Genomic DNA, 19,342 nt, shown 5'->3' with positions numbered 1-19,342 from the left:
CTATAATACAGACTCTGCCTGCTGCACTCCTGATACAGACGCTCCCTGCTGCACTCCTGATACAGGCTCTGCCTGCTGCACACCTGATACAGACTCTGCCTGCTGCACTCCTGCTACAGACTCTGCCTGCTGCACTCCTGCTACAGACTCTGCCTGCTGCACTCGTGATACAGACTCTGCCTGCTGCACTCTGATACAGACTCTGCCTCCTGCACTATGATAGAAACTTTGCCTGCTGCACTCTGATATAGACTCTGTATGCTACACTCCTGATACAGACTCTGCCTGCTGCAAACTGATACAGACTCTGCCTTCTGCACTCTGACATAGACTCTGCCTGCTCACTCTGATACATACTCTGCCTGCTCACTCTGATACATACTCTGCGTGCTGCACTCCTGATACAGACTCTGCATGCTGCACTCTGAAACAGACTCTACCTGCTGCACTCCTGATACAGGCTCTGCCTGCTCCACTCTGATACAGACTCTGCCTGCTGCACTCGTAATACTGACTCTGCCTGCTGCACTCCTGATACAGGCTCTGCCTGCTCCACTCTGATACAGACTCTGCCTGCTACACTCCTGATACAGACTCTGCCTGCCGCACTCTGATACAGACTCTGCCTGCTGCACTCCTGATACAGACTGCCTGCTGCACTCCTGATACAGACTCTGCCTTCTGCACTCCTGATACAGACTCTGCCTGCTGCACTCCTGATACAGACTCTGCCTGTTGCACTCTGATATAGACTCTGCCTGCTGCACTCTGATACAGACTCTGTCTGCTGCACTCCTGATACAGACTCTGCCTGCTGCACTTTGATACAGACTCTGCCTGCTGCACTCTGATACAGACTATGCCTGCTGAACTTCTGATACAGATTCTGCCTGCTGCACTCCTGATACAGATTCTGCCTGCTGCACTCCTGATATAGACTCTGCCTGCTGCACTCCCGATACAGACTCTGCCTGCTGCACTCCTGATAGACTCTGCCTGCTGCACTCTGATATAGACTCTGCCAGCTGCACTCTGATACAGACTCTGCCTGCTGCAATCTGATACAGACTCTGCCTGCTGCACACTGATACAGACTCTGCCTGCTGCACACTGATACAGACTCTGTCTGCTCCACTCTGCTACAGTCTCTGCCTGCTGCACTCCTGATACAAACTCTGCCTGCGGCATGCCTGATACAGACTATCTGCTGCACTTCTGATACAGACTCTGCCTGCTGCACTCCTGATACAGACTCTGCCTCCTGCACTCCTGATACAGATTCTGCCTGCTGCATTCCTGATACAGACTCTGCCTGCTGCACTATGATACTGACTCTGCCTGCTGCACTCCTGATACAGACTCTGCCTGCTGCACTCCCGATACAGACTCTGCCTGCTGCATTCCTGATACAGACTCTGCCTCCTGCACTCCTGATACAGATTCTGCCTGCTGCATTCCTGATACAGACTCTGCCTGCTGCACTATGATACAGACTCTGCCTGCTGCACTCCTGATACAGACTCTGCCTGCTGCACTCCTGATACAGGCTCTGACTGTTGCACACCTGATACAGACTCTGCCTGCTACACTCCTGCTACAGACTCTGCCTGCTGCACTCCAGATACAGACTCTGCCTGCTGCACTCTGATACAGACTCTGCCTCCTGCACTCCTGATACAGACTCTGCCTGCTGCACACTGATACAGACTCTGCCTTCTGCACTCTAACATAGACTCTGCCTGCTCACTCTGATTTATACTCTGCCTGCTCACTCTGATACATACTCTGCCTGCTGCACTCCTGATACAGACTCTGCCTGCTGCACTCTGATACAGACTCGGCCTGCTGCACTCCTGATACAGATTCTGCCTGCTGCACTCCTGATACAGACTCTGCCTGCTGCACTCCTGATACAGACTCTGCCTGTTGCACTCCTGATACAGACTCTGCCTGCTGCACTCTGATACAGACTCTGCCTGCTGCACTCCTGATGCAGGCTCTGACAGGTCCACTCTGATACGGAGTCTGCCTGCTGCACTCCTGATACAGACTCTGCCTGCTGCACTCTGATACAGACTCTGCCTCCTGCACTCTGATACAGACTTTGCCTACTGCACTCTGATACAGACTCTGCCTGCTGTACTCCTGATACAGACTGCCTGCTGCAATCCTTATACAGACTTTTCCTGCTGCACTCTGCACTCTGATACAGACTCTGCCTGCTGCACTCTGATACAGACTCTGTCTGCTGCACTCCTGATACAGACTCTGCCTGCTGCACTCCTGATACAGACTCTGCCTGCTGCACTCCCGATACAGACTCTGCCTGCTGCACTCCTGATAGACTCTGCCTGCTGCACTCTGATACAGACTCTGCCTGCTGCACAGTGATACAGACTCTGCCTGCTCCACTCTGATACAGACTCTGCCTGCTGTACTCCTGATACAAACTCTGCCTGCGGCATGCCTGATACAGACTATCTGCTGCACTTCTGATACAGACTCTGCCTGCTGCACTCCTGATACAGACTCTGCCTCCTGCACTCCTGATACAGATTCTGCCTGCTGCATTCCTGATACAGACTCTGCCTGCTGCACTATGATACAGACTCTGCCTGCTGCACTCCTGATACAGACTCTGCCTGCTGCACTCCTGATACAGGCTCTGACTGTTGCACACCTGATACAGACTCTGCCTGCTACACTCCTGCTACAGACTCTGCCTGCTGCACTCCAGATACAGACTCTGCCTGCTGCACTCTGATACAGACTCTGCCTCCTGCACTCCTGATACAGACTCTGCCTCCTGCACTCCTGATACAGACTCTGCCTGCTGCACACTGATACAGACTCTGCCTTCTGCACTCTGACATAGACTCTGCCTGCTCACTCTGATTTATACTCTGCCTGCTCACTCTGATACATACTCTGCCTGCTGCACTCCTGATACAGACTCTGACTGCTGCACTCTGATACAGACTCGGCCTGCTGCACTCCTGATACAGATTCTGCCTGCTGCACTCCTGATACAGACTCTGCCTGCTGCACTCCTGATACAGACTCTGCCTGCTGCACTCCTGATACAGACTCTGCCTGCTGCACTCTGATACAGACTCTGCCTCCTGCACTCTGATACAGACTTTGCCTACTGCACTCTGATACAGACTCTGCCTGCTGCACTCCTGATACAGACTGCCTGCTGCACTCCTGATACAGACTCTGCCTGCTGCACTCCTGATACAGACTCTGCCTGCTGCACTCCTGATACAGACTCTGCCTGTTGCACTCTGATATAGACTCTGCCTGCTGCACTCTGATACAGACTCTGTCTGCTGCACTCCTGATACAGACTCTGCCTGCTGCACTTTGATACAGACTCTGCCTGCTGCACTCTGATACAGACTATGCCTGCTGAACTCCTGATACAGATTCTGCCTGCTGCACTCCTGATACAGATTCTGCCTGCTGCACTCCTGATATAGACTCTGCCTGCTGCACTCCCGATACAGACTCTGCCTGCTGCACTCCTGATAGACTCTGCCTGCTGCACTCTGATATAGACTCTGCCAGCTGCACTCTGATACAGACTCTGCCTGCTGCACTCTGATACAGACTCTGCCTGCTGCACACTGATACAGACTCTGCCTGCTGCACACTGATACAGACTCTGCCTGCTCCACTCTGCTACAGACTCTGCCTGCTGCACTCCTGATACAAACTCTGCCTGCGGCATGCCTGATACAGACTATCTGCTGCACTTCTGATACAGACTCTGCCTGCTGCACTCCTGATACAGACTCTGCCTCCTGCACTCCTGATACAGATTCTGCCTGCTGCATTCCTGATACAGACTCTGCCTGCTGCACTATGATACTGACTCTGCCTGCTGCACTCCTGATACAGACTCTGCCTCCTGCACTCCTGATACAGATTCTGCCTGCTGCATTCCTGATACAGACTCTGCCTGCTGCACTATGATACAGACTCTGCCTGCTGCACTCCTGATACAGACTCTGCCTGCTGCACTCCTGATACAGGCTCTGACTGTTGCACACCTGATACAGACTCTGCCTGCTACACTCCTGCTACAGACTCTGCCTGCTGCACTCCAGATACAGACTCTGCCTGCTGCACTCTGATACAGACTCTGCCTCCTGCACTCCTGATACAGACTCTGCCTGCTGCACACTGATACAGACTCTGCCTTCTGCACTCTAACATAGACTCTGCCTGCTCACTCTGATTTATACTCTGCCTGCTCACTCTGATACATACTCTGCCTGCTGCACTCCTGATACAGACTCTGCCTGCTGCACTCTGATACAGACTCGGCCTGCTGCACTCCTGATACAGATTCTGCCTGCTGCACTCCTGATACAGACTCTGCCTGCTGCACTCCTGATACAGACTCTGCCTGTTGCACTCCTGATACAGACTCTGCCTGCTGCACTCTGATACAGACTCTGCCTGCTGCACTCTGATACAGACTCTGCCTGCTGCACTCCTGATGCAGGCTCTGACAGGTCCACTCTGATACGGAGTCTGCCTGCTGCACTCCTGATACAGACTCTGCCTGCTGCACTCTGATACAGACTCTGCCTCCTGCACTCTGATACAGACTTTGCCTACTGCACTCTGATACAGACTCTGCCTGCTGTACTCCTGATACAGACTGCCTGCTGCAATCCTTATACAGACTTTTCCTGCTGCACTCTGCACTCTGATACAGACTCTGCCTGCTGCACTCTGATACAGACTCTGTCTGCTGCACTCCTGATACAGACTCTGCCTGCTGCACTCCTGATACAGACTCTGCCTGCTGCACTCCCGATACAGACTCTGCCTGCTGCACTCCTGATAGACTCTGCCTGCTGCACTCTGATACAGACTCTGCCTGCTGCACAGTGATACAGACTCTGCCTGCTCCACTCTGATACAGACTCTGCCTGCTGTACTCCTGATACAAACTCTGCCTGCGGCATGCCTGATACAGACTATCTGCTGCACTTCTGATACAGACTCTGCCTGCTGCACTCCTGATACAGACTCTGCCTCCTGCACTCCTGATACAGATTCTGCCTGCTGCATTCCTGATACAGACTCTGCCTGCTGCACTATGATACAGACTCTGCCTGCTGCACTCCTGATACAGACTCTGCCTGCTGCACTCCTGATACAGGCTCTGACTGTTGCACACCTGATACAGACTCTGCCTGCTACACTCCTGCTACAGACTCTGCCTGCTGCACTCCAGATACAGACTCTGCCTGCTGCACTCTGATACAGACTCTGCCTCCTGCACTCCTGATACAGACTCTGCCTCCTGCACTCCTGATACAGACTCTGCCTGCTGCACACTGATACAGACTCTGCCTTCTGCACTCTGACATAGACTCTGCCTGCTCACTCTGATTTATACTCTGCCTGCTCACTCTGATACATACTCTGCCTGCTGCACTCCTGATACAGACTCTGACTGCTGCACTCTGATACAGACTCTGCCTGCTGCACTCCTGATACAGACTCTGCCTGCTGCACTCTGATACAGACTCTGCCTCCTGCACTCTGATACAGACTTTGCCTACTGCACTCTGATACAGACTCTGCCTGCTGCACTCCTGATACAGACTGCCTGCTGCACTCCTTATACAGACTTTTCCTCCTGCACTCCTGATACAGACTCTGCCTGTTGCACTCTGATACAGACTCTGCCTGCTGCACTCTGATACAGACTCTGTCTGCTGCACTCTGATACAGACTCTGTCTGCTGCACTCCTGATACAGACTCTGCCTGCTGCACTCCTGATACAGACTCTGCCTGCTGCACTCCCGATACAGACTCTGCCTGCTGCACTCCTGATAGACTCTGCCTGCTGCACTCTGATACAGACTCTGCCTGCTGCACACTGATACAGACTCTGCCTGCTCCACTCTGATACAGACTCTGCCTGCCGTACTCCTGATACAAACTCTGCCTGCGGCATGCCTGATACAGACTATCTGCTGCACTTCTGATACAGACTCTGCCTGCTGCACTCCTGATACAGACTCTGCCTCCTGCACTCCTGATACAGATTCTGCCTGCTGCATTCCTGATACAGACTCTGCCTGCTGCACTATGATACAGGCTCTGACTGTTGCACACCTGATACAGACTCTGCCTGCTACACTCCTGCTACAGACTCTGCCTGCTGCACTCCAGATACAGACTCTGCCTGCTGCACTCTGATACAGACTCTGCCTCCTGCACTCCTGATACAGACTCTGCCTGCTGCACACTGATACTTTCTCTGCCTTCTGCACTCTGACATAGACTCAGCCTGCTCACTGTGATTTATACTCTGCCTGCTCACTCTGATTCATACTCTGCCTGCTGCACTCCTGATACAGACTCTGACTGCTGCACTCTGATACAGACTCGGCCTGCTGCACTCCAGATACAGATTCTGCCTGCTGCACTCCTGATACAGACTCTGCCTGCTGCACTCCTGATACAGACTCTGCCTGTTGCACTCCTGATACAGACTCTGCCTGCTGCACTCTGATACAGACTCTGCCTGCTGCACTCCTGATGCAGGCTCTGACAACTCCACTCTGATACGGAGTCTGCCTGCTGCACTCCTGATACAGACTCTGCCTGCTGCAATCTGATACAGACTCTGCCTCCTGCACTCTGATACAGACTTTGCCTACTGCACTCTGATACAGATTCTGCCTGCTGCACTCCTGATACAGACTGCCTGCTGCACTCCTTATACAGACTTTTCCTGCTGCACTCCTGATACAGACTCTGCCTGTTGCACTCTGATACAGACTCTGCCTGCTGCACTCTGATACAGACTCTGTCTGCTGCACTCCTGATACAGACTCTGCCTGCTGCACTTTGATACAGACTCTGCCTCCTGCACTCTGATACAGACTTTACCTGCTGCACTCTGATACAGACTATGCCTGCTTCACTCCTGATACAGATTCTGCCTGCTGCACTCCTGATACAGATTCTGCCTGCTGCACTCCTGATATAGACTCTGCCTGTTGCAATCTGATACAGACTCTGCCTGCTGCACTCCTTATACAGACTCTGCCTGCTGCACTCCTGATAGACTCTGCCTGCTGCACTCTGATATAGACTCTGCCTGCTGCACGCTGATACACACTCTGCCTGCTGCACACTGATAAAGACTCTGCCTGCTCCACTCTGATACAGACTGTGCCTGCTGCACTCCTGCTACAGACTCTGCCTGCTGCACTCCTGATACAGACTCTGCCTGCTGCACTCTGATACAGACTCTGTATGCTGAACTCCTGATACAGACTCTGCCTGCTGCACACTGATACAGACTCTGCCTTCTGCAGTCTGACATAGACTCTGCCTGCTCACTCTGATACATACTCTGCCTGCTCACTCTGATACATACTCTGCGTGCTGCACTCCTGATACAGACTGCCTGCTGCACTCCTGATACAGACTCTGCATGCTGCACTCTGATACAGACTCTGCCTGCTGCACTCCTGATACAGATTCTGCCTGCTGCACTCCTGATACAGACTCTGCCTTCTGCACTCCTGATACAGACTCTGCCTGTTGCACTCCTGATACAGACTCTGCCTGCTGCACTCTGATACAGACTCTGCCTGCTGCACTCTGATACAGGCTCTCCCTGCTCCACTCTGATACAGACTCTGCCTGCTGCACTCGTAATACAGACTCTGCCTGCTGCACTCCTGATACAGGCTCTGCCTGCTCCACTCTGATACAGACTCTGGCTGCAGCACTCCTGATACAGACTCTGCCTGCCGCACTCTGATACAGACTCTGCCTGCTGCACTCCTGATACAGACTGCCTGCTGCACTCCTGATACAGACTCTGCCTGTTGCACTCTGATACAGACTCTGCCTGCTGCACTCTGATACAGACTCTGTCTGCTGCACTCCTGATACAGACTCTGCCTGCTGCACTTTGATACAGACTCTGCCTCCTGCACTCTGATACAGACTTTACCTGCTGCACTCTGATACAGACTCTGTCTGCTGCACTCCTGATACAGACTCTGCCTGCTGCACTTTGATACAGACTCTGCCTCCTGCACTCTGATACAGACTTTACCTGCTGCACTCTGATACAGACTATGCCTGCTGCACTCCTGATACAGATTCTGCCTGCTGCACTCCTGATACAGATTCTGCCTGCTGCACTCCTGATATAGACTCTGCCTGTTGCACTCTGATACAGACTCTGCGTGCTGAACTCCTTATACAGACTCTGCCTGCTGCACTCCTGATAGACTCTGCCTGCTGCACTCTGATATAGACTCTGCCTGCTGCACTCTGATACACACTCTGCCTGCTGCACACTGATACAGACTCTGCCTGCTCCACTCTGATACAGACTCTGCCTGCTGCACTCCTGCTACAGACTCTGCCTGCTGCACTCCTGATACAGACTCTGCCTGCTGCACTCCTGATACAGACTCTGTATGCTGCACTCCTGATACAGACTCTGCCTGCTGCACACTGATACAGACTCTGCCTTCTGCAGTCTGACATAGACTCTGCCTGCTCACTCTGATACATACTCTGCCTGCTCACTCTGATACATACTCTGCGTGCTGCACTCCTGATACAGACTCTGCATGCTGCACTCTGATACAGACTCTGCCTGCTGCACTGCTGATACAGATTCTGCCTGCTGCACTCCTGATACAGACTCTGCCTTCTGCACTCCTGATACAGACTCTGCCTGTTGCACTCCTGATACAGACTCTGCCTGCTGCACTCTGATACAGACTCTGCCTGCTGCACTCCTGATACAGGCTCTGCCTGCTGCACTCCTGATACAGGCTCTGCCTGCTCCACTCTGATACAGACTCTGCCTGCTGCACTCGTAATACAGACTCTGCCTGCTGCACTCCTGATACAGGCTCTGCCTGCTCCACTCTGATACAGACTCTGCCTGCAGCACTCCTGATACAGACTCTGCCTGCCGCACTCTGATACAGACTCTGCCTGCTGCACTCCTGATACAGACTGCCTGCTGCACTCCTGATACAGACTCTGCCTGCTGCACTCCTGATACAGACTCTGCCTCCTGCACTCCTGATACAGACTCTGCCTGTTGCACTCTGATATAGACTCTGCCTGCTGCACTCTGATACATACTCTGTCTGCTGCACTCCTGATACAGAATCTGACTGCTGCACTCTGATACAGACTCGGCCTGCTGCACTCCTGATACAGATTCTGCCTGCTGCACTCCTGATACAGACTCTGCCTGCTGCACTCCTGATACAGACTCTGCCTGCTGCACTCCTGATACAGACTCTGCCTGCTGCACTCTCATACAGACTCTGCCTCCTGCACTCTGATACCGACTTTGCCTACTGCACTCTGATACAGACTCTGCCTGCTGCACTCCTGATACAGACTGCCTGCTGCACGCCTTATACAGACTTTTCCTCCTGCACTCCTGATACAGACTCTGCCTTTTGAACTCTGATACAGACTCTGCCTGCTGCACTCTGATACAGACTCTGTCTGCTGCACTCTGATACAGACTCTGTCTGCTGCACTCTTGATACAGACTCTGCCTGCTGCACTCCTGATACAGACTCTGCCTGCTGCACTCCCGATACAGACTCTGCCTGCTGCACTCCCCATACAGACTCTGCCTGCTGCACTCCTGATAGACTCTGCCTGCTGCACTCTGATACAGACTCTGCCTGCTGCACACTGATACAGACTCTGCCTGCTCCACTCTGATACAGACTCTGCCTGCTGTACTCCTGATACAAACTCTGCCTGCGGCATGCCTGATACAGACTATCTGCTGCACTTCTGATACAGACTCTGCCTGCAGCACTCCTGATACAGACTCTGCCTCCTGCACTCCTGATACAGATTCTGCCTGCTGCATTCCTGATACAGACTCTGCCTGCTGCACTATGATACAGACTCTGCCTGCTGCACTCCTGATACAGACTCTGCCTGCTGCACTCCTGATACAGGCTCTGACTGTTGCACACCTGATACAGACTCTGCCTGCTACACTCCTGCTACAGACTCTGCCTGCTGCACTCCAGATACAGACTCTGCCTGTTGCACTCTGATACAGACTCTGCCTCCTGCACTCCTGATACAGACTCTGCCTGCTCACTCTGATTTATACTCTGCCTGCTCACTCTGATACATACTCTGCCTGCTGCACTCCTGATACAGACTCTGACTGCTGCACTCTGATACAGACTCGGCCTGCTGCACTCCAGATACAGATTCTGCCTGCTGCACTCCTGATACAGACTCTGCCTGCTGCACTCCTGATACAGACTCTGCCTGTTGCACTCCTGATACAGACTCTGCCTGCTGCACTCTGATACAGACTCTGCCTGCTGCACTCCTGATGCAGGCTCTGACAGCTCCACTCTGATACGGAGTCTGCCTGCTGCACTCCTGATACAGACTCTGCCTGCTGCACTCTGATACAGACTCTGCCTCCTGCACTCTGATACAGACTTTGCCTACTGCACTCTGATACAGACTCTGCCTGCTGCACTCCTGATACAGACTGCCTGCTGCACTCCTTATACAGACTTTCCTGCTGCACTCCTGATACAGACTCTGCCTGTTGCACTCTGATACAGACTCTGCCTGCTGCACTCTGATACAGACTCTGTCTGCTGCACTCCTGATACAGACTCTGCCTGCTGCACTTTGATACAGACTCTGCCTGCTGCACTCTGATACAGACTTTACCTGCTGCACTCTGATACAGACTATGCCTTCTGCACTCCTGATACAGATTCTGCCTGCTGCACTCCTGATACAGATTCTGCCTGCTGCACTCCTGATATAGACTCTGCCTGTTGCACTCTGATACAGACTCTGCCTGCTGCACTCCTTATACAGACTCTGCCTGCTGCACTCCTGATAGACTCTGCCTGCTGCACTCTGATACACACTCTGCCTGCTGCACTCTGATACACACTCTGCCTGCTGCACACTGATACAGACTCTGCCTGCTCCACTCTGATACAGACTCTGCCTGCTGCACTCCTGCTACAGACTCTGCCTGCTGCACACTGATACAGACTCTGCCTTCTGCAGTCTGACATAGACTCTGCCTGCTCACTCTGATACATACTCTGCCTGCTCACTCTGATACATACTCTGCGTGCTGCACTCCTGATACAGACTCTGCATGCTGCACTCTGATACAGACTCTGCCTGCTGCACTCCAGATACAGATTCTGCCTGCTGCACTCTTGATACAGATTCTGCCTTCTGCACTCCTGATACAGACTCTGCCTGTTGCACTCCTGATACAGACTCTGCCTGCTGCACTCTGATACAGACTCTGCCTGCTGCACTCTGATACAGGCTCTCCCTGCTCCACTCTGATACAGACTCTGCCTGCTGCACTCGTAATACAGACTCTGCCTGCTGCACTCCTGATACAGGCTCTGCCTGCTCCACTCTGATACAGACTCTGCCTGCAGCACTCCTGATACAGACTCTGCCTGCCGCACTCTGATACAGACTCTGCCTGCTGCACTCCTGATACAGACTGCCTGCTGCACTCCTGATACAGACTCTGCCTGTTGCACTCTGATACAGACTCTGCCTGCTGCACTCTGATACAGACTCTGTCTGCTGCACTCCTGATACAGACTCTGCCTGCTGCACTTTGATACAGACTCTGCCTCCTGCACTCTGATACAGACTTTACCTGCTGCACTCTGATACAGACTATGCCTGCTGCACTCCTGATACAGATTCTGCCTGCTGCACTCCTGATACAGATTCTGCCTGCTGCACTCCTGATATAGACTCTGCCTGTTGCACTCTGATACAGACTCTGCGTGCTGAACTCCTTATACAGACTCTGCCTGCTGCACTCCTGATAGACTCTGCCTGCTGCACTCTGATATAGACTCTGCCTGCTGCACTCTGATACACACTCTGCCTGCTGCACACTGATACAGACTCTGCCTGCTCCACTCTGATACAGACTCTGCCTGCTGCACTCCTGCTACAGACTCTGCCTGCTGCACTCCTGATACAGACTCTGCCTGCTGCACTCCTGATACAGACTCTGTATGCTGCACTCCTGATACAGACTCTGCCTGCTGCACACTGATACAGACTCTGCCTTCTGCAGTCTGACATAGACTCTGCCTGCTCACTCTGATACATACTCTGCCTGCTCACTCTGATACATACTCTGCGTGCTGCACTCCTGATACAGACTCTGCATGCTGCACTCTGATACAGACTCTGCCTGCTGCACTGCTGATACAGATTCTGCCTGCTGCACTCCTGATACAGACTCTGCCTTCTGCACTCCTGATACAGACTCTGCCTGTTGCACTCCTGATACAGACTCTGCCTGCTGCACTCTGATACAGACTCTGCCTGCTGCACTCCTGATACAGGCTCTGCCTGCTGCACTCCTGATACAGGCTCTGCCTGCTCCACTCTGATACAGACTCTGCCTGCTGCACTCGTAATACAGACTCTGCCTGCTGCACTCCTGATACAGGCTCTGCCTGCTCCACTCTGATACAGACTCTGCCTGCAGCACTCCTGATACAGACTCTGCCTGCCGCACTCTGATACAGACTCTGCCTGCTGCACTCCTGATACAGACTGCCTGCTGCACTCCTGATACAGACTCTGCCTGCTGCACTCCTGATACAGACTCTGCCTCCTGCACTCCTGATACAGACTCTGCCTGTTGCACTCTGATATAGACTCTGCCTGCTGCACTCTGATACATACTCTGTCTGCTGCACTCCTGATACAGAATCTGACTGCTGCACTCTGATACAGACTCGGCCTGCTGCACTCCTGATACAGATTCTGCCTGCTGCACTCCTGATACAGACTCTGCCTGCTGCACTCCTGATACAGACTCTGCCTGCTGCACTCCTGATACAGACTCTGCCTGCTGCACTCTCATACAGACTCTGCCTCCTGCACTCTGATACAGACTTTGCCTACTGCACTCTGATACAGACTCTGCCTGCTGCACTCCTGATACAGACTGCCTGCTGCACGCCTTATACAGACTTTTCCTCCTGCACTCCTGATACAGACTCTGCCTTTTGAACTCTGATACAGACTCTGCCTGCTGCACTCTGATACAGACTCTGTCTGCTGCACTCTGATACAGACTCTGTCTGCTGCACTCTTGATACAGACTCTGCCTGCTGCACTCCTGATACAGACTCTGCCTGCTGCACTCCCGATACAGACTCTGCCTGCTGCACTCCCCATACAGACTCTGCCTGCTGCACTCCTGATAGACTCTGCCTGCTGCACTCTGATACAGACTCTGCCTGCTGCACACTGATACAGACTCTGCCTGCTCCACTCTGATACAGACTCTGCCTGCTGTACTCCTGATACAAACTCTGCCTGCGGCATGCCTGATACAGACTATCTGCTGCACTTCTGATACAGACTCTGCCTGCAGCACTCCTGATACAGACTCTGCCTCCTGCACTCCTGATACAGATTCTGCCTGCTGCATTCCTGATACAGACTCTGCCTGCTGCACTATGATACAGACTCTGCCTGCTGCACTCCTGATACAGACTCTGCCTGCTGCACTCCTGATACAGGCTCTGACTGTTGCACACCTGATACAGACTCTGCCTGCTACACTCCTGCTACAGACTCTGCCTGCTGCACTCCAGATACAGACTCTGCCTGTTGCACTCTGATACAGACTCTGCCTCCTGCACTCCTGATACAGACTCTGCCTGCTCACTCTGATTTATACTCTGCCTGCTCACTCTGATACATACTCTGCCTGCTGCACTCCTGATACAGACTCTGACTGCTGCACTCTGATACAGACTCGGCCTGCTGCACTCCAGATACAGATTCTGCCTGCTGCACTCCTGATACAGACTCTGCCTGCTGCACTCCTGATACAGACTCTGCCTGTTGCACTCCTGATACAGACTCTGCCTGCTGCACTCTGATACAGACTCTGCCTGCTGCACTCCTGATACAGACTCTGCCTGCTGCACTCTGATACAGACTCTGCCTCCTGCACTCTGATACAGACTTTGCCTACTGCACTCTGATACAGACTCTGCCTGCTGCACTCCTGATACAGACTGCCTGCTGCACTCCTTATACAGACTTTCCTGCTGCACTCCTGATACAGACTCTGCCTGTTGCACTCTGATACAGACTCTGCCTGCTGCACTCTGATACAGACTCTGTCTGCTGCACTCCTGATACAGACTCTGCCTGCTGCACTTTGATACAGACTCTGCCTGCTGCACTCTGATACAGACTTTACCTGCTGCACTCTGATACAGACTATGCCTGCTGCACTCCTGATACAGATTCTGCCTGCTGCACTCCTGATACAGATTCTGCCTGCTGCACTCCTGATATAGACTCTGCCTGTTGCACTCTGATACAGACTCTGCCTGCTGCACTCCTTATACAGACTCTGCCTGCTGCACTCCTGATAGACTCTGCCTGCTGCACTCTGATACACACTCTGCCTGCTGCACTCTGATACACACTCTGCCTGCTGCACACTGATACAGACTCTGCCTGCTCCACTCTGATACAGACTCTGCCTGCTGCACTCCTGCTACAGACTCTGCCTGCTGCACACTGATACAGACTCTGCCTTCTGCAGTCTGACATAGACTCTGCCTGCTCACTCTGATACATACTCTGCCTGCTCACTCTGATACATACTCTGCGTGCTGCACTCCTGATACAGACTCTGCATGCTGCACTCTGATACAGACTCTGCCTGCTGCACTCCAGATACAGATTCTGCCTGCTGCACTCTTGATACAGATTCTGCCTTCTGCACTCCTGATACAGACTCTGCCTGTTGCACTCCTGATACAGACTCTGCCTGCTGCACTCTGATACAGACTCTGCCTGCTGCACTCCTGATACAGGCTCTGCCTGCTCCACTCGTAATACAGACTCTGCCTGCTGCACTCGTAATACAGACTCTGCCTGCTGCACTCCTGATACAGGCTCTGCCTGCTCCACTCTGATACAGAGTCTGCCTGCTGCACTCTTGATACAGATTCTGCCTTCTGCACTCCTGATACAGACTCTGCCTGTTGCACTCCTGATACAGGCTCTGCCTGCTCCACTCGTAATACAGACTCTGCCTGCTGCACTCGTAATACAGACTCTGCCTGCTGCACTCCTGATACAGGCTCTGCCTGCTCCACTCTGATACAGACTCTGCCTGCTGCACTCCTGATACAGACTCTGCCTGCCGCACTCTGATACAGACTCTGCCTGCTTCACTCCTGATACAGACTGCCTGCTGCACTCCTGATACAGACTCTGCCTGCTGCACTCCTGATACAGACTCTGCCTCCTGCACTCCTGATACAGACTCTGCCTGTTGCACTCTGATATAGACTCTGCCTGCTGCACTCTGATACAGACTCTGCCTGCTGCACTTTGATACAGACTCTGCCTCCTGCACTCTGATACAGACTTTGCCTGCTGCACTCTGATACAGACTATGCCTGCTGCACTCCTGATACAGATTCTGCCTGCTGCACTCCTGATACAGATTCTGCCTGCTGCACTCCTGCTACAGACTTTGCCTGCTGCACTCCTGATACAGACTCTGCCTGCTGCACTCTGATACAGACTCTGCCTCCTGCACTATGATAGAAACTTTGCCTGCTGCACTCTGATACAGACTCTGTATGCTGCACTCCTGATACAGACTCTGCCTGCTGCACACTGATACAGACTCTGCCTTCTGCACTCTGACATAGACTCTGCCTGCTCACTCTGATACATACTCTGCCTGCTCACTCTGATACATACTCTGCGTGCTGCACTCCTGATACAGACTCTGCATGCTGCACTCTGATACAGACTCTGCCTGCTGCACTCCTGATACAGATTCTGCCTGCTGCACTCCTGATACAGACTCTGCCTGCTGCACTCCTGATACAGTCTCTGCCTGCTCCACTCTGATACAGACTCTGCCTGCTGCACTCGTAATACAGACTCTGCCTGCTGCACTCTGATACAGACTCTGCCTGCTGCACTCCTGATACAGACTGCCTGCTGCACTCCTGATGCAGACTCTGCCTGCTGCACTCCTGATACAGACTCTGCCTGCTGCACTCCTGATACAGACTCTGCCTGTTGCACTCTGATATAGACTCTGTCTGCTGCACTCCTGATACAGACTCTGCCTGCTGCACTTTGATACAGACTCTGCCTCCTGCACTCTGATACAGACTATGCCTGCTGCACTCCTGATACAGATTCTGCCTGCTGCACTCCTGATAGACTCTGCCTGCTGCACTCTGATATAGACTCTGCCTGCTGCACACTGATACAGACTCTGCCTGCTCCACTCTGATACAGACTCTGCCTGCTGCACTCCTGATACAAACTCTGCCTGCGGCATGCCTGATACAGACTATCTGCTGCACTTCTGATACAGACTCTGCCTGCTGCACTCCTCATACAGACTCTGCCTCCTGCACTCCTGATACAGATTCTGCCTGCTGCATTCCTGATACAGACTCTGCCTGCTGCACTATGATACAGACTCTGCCTGCTGCACTCCTGATACAGACTCTGCCTGCTGCACTCCTGATACAGGCTTTGACTGTTGCACACCTGATACAGACTTTGCCTGCTACACTCCTGCTACAGACTCTGCCTGCTGCACTCCAGATACAGACTCTGCCTGCTGCACTCTGATACAGACTCTGCCTCCTGCACTCCTGATACAGACTCTGCCTGCTGCACACTGATACAGACTCTGCCTTCTGCACTCTGACATAGACTCTGCTTGCTCACACTGATTTATACTCTGCCTGCTCACTCTGATACATACTCTGCCTGCTGCACTCCTGATACAGACTCGGCCTGCTGCACTCCTGATACAGATTCTGCCTGCTGCACTCCTGATACAGACTCTGCCTGCTGCTCTCTGATACAGACTCTGCCTGCTGCACTCCTGATGCAGGCTCTGACAGCTCCACTCTGATACGGAGTCTGCCTGCTGCACTCCTGATACATACTCTGCCTGCTGCACTCTGAAACAGACTCTGCCTCCTGCACTCTGATACAGACTTTGCCTGCTGCACTGTGATACAGACTCTGACTGCTGCACTCCTGATACAGACTGCCTGCTGCACTCCTTATACAGACTATGCCTGCTGCACTCCTGATACAGATTCTGCCTGCTGCACTCCTGATACAGATTCTGCCTGCTGCACCCCTGATATAGACTCTGCCTGTTGCACTCTGATACAGACTCTGCCTGCTGCACTCCTGATACAGACTCTGCCTGCTGCACTCCTGATAGACTCTGCCTGCTGCACTCTGATATAGACTCTGCCTGCTGCACTCTGATACACACTCTGCCTGCTGCACACTGATAAAGACTCTGCCTGCTCCACTCTGATACAGACTCTGCCTGCTGCACTCCTGATACAGACTCTGCCTGCGGCATGCCTGATACAGACTATCTGCTGCACTTCTGATACAGACTCTGCCTGCTGCATTCCTGATACAGAATCTGCCTGCTGCACTCCTGATACAGACTCTGCCTGCTGCACTCCTTATACAGACTCTGCCTGCTGCACTCCTGACACAGACTCTGCCTGCTGCACCCTGATACAGACTCTGCCTGCTGCACTCTGATACAGACTCTGCCTGCTGCACTCTGATACAGACTCTGCCTGCTGCACTCTGATACAGACTCAGCCTGCTGCACTCCTGATACAGACTCTGCCTGCTGCACTCTGATACAGACTCTGCCTGCTGCACTCCTGATTCAGACTCTGCCTCCTGCACTCCTTATACAGACTTTCCTGCTGCACTCCTGATACAGACTCTGCCTGTTGCACTCTGATACAGACTCTGCCTGCTGCACTCTGATACAGACTCTGTCTGCTGCACTCCTGATACAGACTCTGCCTGCTGCACTTTGATACAGACTCTGCCTGCTGCACTCTGATACAGACTTTACCTGCTGCACTCTGATACAGACTATGCCTGCTGCACTCCTGATACAGATTCTGCCTGCTGCACTCCTGATACAGATTCTGCCTGCTGCACTCCTGATATAGACTCTGCCTGTTGCACTCTGATACAGACTCTGCCTGCTGCACTCCTTATACAGACTCTGCATGCTGCACTCCTGATAGACTCTGCCTGCTGCACTCTGATACACACTCTGCCTGCTGCACTCTGATACACACTCTGCCTGCTGCACACTGATACAGACTCTGCCTGCTCCACTCTGATACAGACTCTGCCTGCTGCACTCCTGCTACAGACTCTGCCTGCTGCACACTGATACAGACTCTGCCTTCTGCAGTCTGACATAGACTCTGCCTGCTCACTCTGATACATACTCTGCCTGCTCACTCTGATACATACTCTGCGTGCTGCACTCCTGATACAGACTCTGCATGCTGCACTCTGATACAGACTCTGCCTGCTGCACTCCAGATACAGATTCTGCCTGCTGCACTCTTGATACAGATTCTGCCTTCTGCACTCCTGATACAGACTCTGCCTGTTGCACTCCTGATACAGACTCTGCCTGCTGCACTCTGATACAGACTCTGCCTGCTGCACTCCTGATACAGGCTCTGCCTGCTCCACTCGTAATACAGACTCTGCCTGCTGCACTCGTAATACAGACTCTGCCTGCTGCACTCCTGATACAGGCTCTGCCTGCTCCACTCTGATACAGACTCTGCCTGCTGCACTCTTGATACAGATTCTGCCTTCTGCACTCCTGATACAGACTCTGCCTGTTGCACTCCTGATACAGGCTCTGCCTGCTCCACTCGTAATACAGACTCTGCCTGCTGCACTCGTAATACAGACTCTGCCTGCTGCACTCCTGATACAGGCTCTGCCTGCTCCACTCTGATACAGACTCTGCCTGCTGCACTCCTGATACAGACTCTGCCTGCCGCACTCTGATACAGACTCTGCCTGCTTCACTCCTGATACAGACTGCCTGCTGCACTCCTGATACAGACTCTGCCTGCTGCACTCCTGATACAGACTCTGCCTCCTGCACTCCTGATACAGACTCTGCCTGTTGCACTCTGATATAGACTCTGCCTGCTGCACTCTGATACAGACTCTGCCTGCTGCACTTTGATACAGACTCTGCCTCCTGCACTCTGATACAGACTTTGCCTGCTGCACTCTGATACAGACTATGCCTGCTGCACTCCTGATACAGATTCTGCCTGCTGCACTCCTGATACAGATTCTGCCTGCTGCACTCCTGCTACAGACTCTGCCTGCTGCACTCCTGATACAGACTCTGCCTGCTGCACT

The sequence above is a fragment of the Phyllobates terribilis genome, unplaced genomic scaffold, assembly GCF_046119375.1.
Source record: "Phyllobates terribilis strain yellow unplaced genomic scaffold, ASM4611937v1 Scaffold_5__5_contigs__length_657084704, whole genome shotgun sequence".
Classification (NCBI taxonomy): domain Eukaryota; kingdom Metazoa; phylum Chordata; class Amphibia; order Anura; family Dendrobatidae; genus Phyllobates; species Phyllobates terribilis.
This window is presented reverse-complemented; position numbering follows the sequence as displayed.